We start from the raw sequence: 2,801 nt of genomic DNA, 5'->3' as shown, positions 1-2,801 counted from the left end.
TCAGGAGGAGCCAAGACAATCTCGAGGTTTACTGCTGCACCCTTCATCGGTGAAAAGCTCAAGTGGAGATTTACGTTCTAATGTGCAAGATGTTTGTAAAGGGAAGAATGCTGCTGCCCCAAACATGAGCGCTAAACCCACCAGCATCCACCACTAGTGTCGAGCCGAGCGGTTGGTGGCTGCCGCCTGCGCCCCCAATTCATTTCTTCACCGCAGTGGAGTGAAGTGAACTGAAGCACTACCGGCCGGCCAGCCTCTCCAGCTGCGCTGCAGGCAGCCTTGGGGCCCGTCGCAGTAATGCCAATAGCAGTAGCTCGTCACGTTTAAGATCGCGAGCTCGAAGCGCTGTGACACTATCACTGGCCCAATCATGGCGATGGCGTACGGTGCGCCGTGTGACGACGAAGACGCTAAGGTACCGGACTGCCCTTTTGCTTTGGGGGTCCCTGGCCGGGAGCTGGACGGAGCGTCGGGCGTGCATGGCCATGGTTGAGTTGGGTCCGGTCCGGTCCGGTGGTTGTGTGCGCGGACCGGTAGGGCGCATGATTTTAGCTTCGAGTGCACACCACCGGCTACCGATTCCAGGTGGGTTCGTGGGCGCCACGCGCGCCTGGTCGGCTTGGCGCTTGGCGCAGGTGAGCCGCCCGGCCGGCGACGTCCAAGACTTGGCCGGTTGGCCGGCACACACGATCAGTCGGGTGAGATCGGGTGCTTACGCGCCACGTCTCGCAGGATTTACTTTTTTTACAATCCGAATCTTACTCTACTCCCATGTCAATTTGCCATCATCTCCATCGATGCCTCTACTACTCCTGGCATGGTAAATGGACATCTTGTCTTTGAATGGCCCCATCTCTCTCTAGAAAAAACAAGGATGAGACCGGTGTTGTTCAGTGGCCACCTGAGACGATCTGACGACACTGGTGATGGCCAGCACGTCGCCATTGGCCGTTGTCTCCACTCTCTCGCATATATACTATAAGCTGCCGTTAACTGCATGCTGTCAGATTTCTCCAGCCTAGAGAGAGAAAGAGAGAGAGAGAGATCCATGGATGACCCAAGCGGGACCAACCAAGCATTTGAAGCCCTCTGCTGCTGGATCCACCGCGACACCTTCTGGAGCTCCAGGGAATGGGCTAAACACATGCGCACATACGGACATACACCTCCGTGTCAGGCCGCTGCTGCGCCCTAACGGTAAAATATTCTCCCGCCACCTACCACGCCGAACCCGCCCGTCGCCGGCGCAGCACACCAACGAGTGCACAGAGCCGAGGACGTACACGACAAGGCAGCAGCGGCACCGGCACGAGGCCGAGCAGTTGCGGCTACGTTTCTACGCCGTCGTCGTTGCCTCCGGGATATGCTGGCACTGGTAAGGCATGGGGATCTGCGAGCAGCAGCCGCCATGCCAGCATGCGCCGTGAAGTGTGAGCCACTCCAGGGGCAATTGCAGTTGCAAGCCGACAAGTTCCTGGACATGTACAGGTCGATTTTGTACTGCAACTGCTTGTTCTTCCGTGCATGATCATCAGTTTATCTGCTGATGATTGAGACGATTTGATTACCCAACGACTTGTGGTTGCATTGGGTTAATTGTTGAGCAGCAGTAGTGTACTAGTATACTACTATTGACAGCTAGCTTTGTTTTGCAATTGAGTAATTGACCGAGGGAATCACAGCTCACGCCTGGACACATGCCACGAGCCGGTTCTAGCGGGATTGGGGGCCTTTGGTCAAGCCTAGCAAGCCATTTTTCTATTTTAAAAAAAAACAAATAGAAGACAGCAAGATACCAATTCGAGGGGTTAGTCAAACATGCGTACGACTTGCATAGGATGGGAGCTGGAAACACACTTGATATTCCGGCGGAGATAAAAATTAGGTACCATGTGCTACAGTGGTTGCATTGTTTGGCCACGTACGTATTGTGCACCAGCACATGCATGTATAACGAAGACCATTGACATGTGAGAATAGACAATCATTTCTTTTCTTTTTCTTTTTAGACTTTCTTAATTTTTTTTGTAAATGCCATCCAGAAGTTATGCTTTTGTACATTAGTACATGCCGGATTGTGGGCTCCACAAAGCAAAAAAGTTTCTTATCAACCAACACCAGTCGGGCACGTATTTTTTTTTCCACCCCTCCAAGGATTTCGTATAAATTTCTCTTCTCCAAGGCATGCTGCATGATCCATCCGTTTCCAGCTACGATACCAAAACGCACTGCAACATGACCCGTGGTCACCGGCCAGCTTAAGTGGGTGTTTCGGAGACAGGGGATAAACTTTAGCCCTGTCATATCGGATGTTCGGATGCTAATTAGGATGATTAAATATGAGCTAATTATAAAATTAATAGTAGAACCCCTAGGCTAAATCGCGAGACGAATCTATTAAGCCTAATTAATCCATCATTAGCGAATGGTTACTGTAGCACCACATTGTCAAATCATGGACTAATTAGGCTTAATAGATTCGTCTCGCGATTTAGCCTAGGGGTTGTACTATTAATTTTATAATTAGCTAATATTTAATATTCCTAATTAGCATCCGAACATCCGATATGACAGGGCTAAAGTTCATCCATCGCGGTGCTCTATACCGTCCAGCACACCCAATAGGTAGCTGACCACCATGGACGGAAAAAGAGAGCTACGCTGAAACAAGCTCTGCAAAAACCCTTCAGATTTTCTGGATGGATGATGGACCAATGCCCTTGCTGCTTCCCAGATTTTCATCGCCGCCACGCTCGAGATTTCTTTTGTAACTGGAGCCGGTAGAACTGCCCTGTGGATCA

The sequence above is a fragment of the Setaria italica genome, chromosome III (assembly GCF_000263155.2).
Source record: "Setaria italica strain Yugu1 chromosome III, Setaria_italica_v2.0, whole genome shotgun sequence".
In the NCBI taxonomy this organism is placed as follows: Eukaryota; Viridiplantae; Streptophyta; class Magnoliopsida; order Poales; family Poaceae; genus Setaria; species Setaria italica.
The sequence above is the reverse complement of the archived record's forward strand: the minus strand, read 5'-3'. Positions refer to the sequence as shown.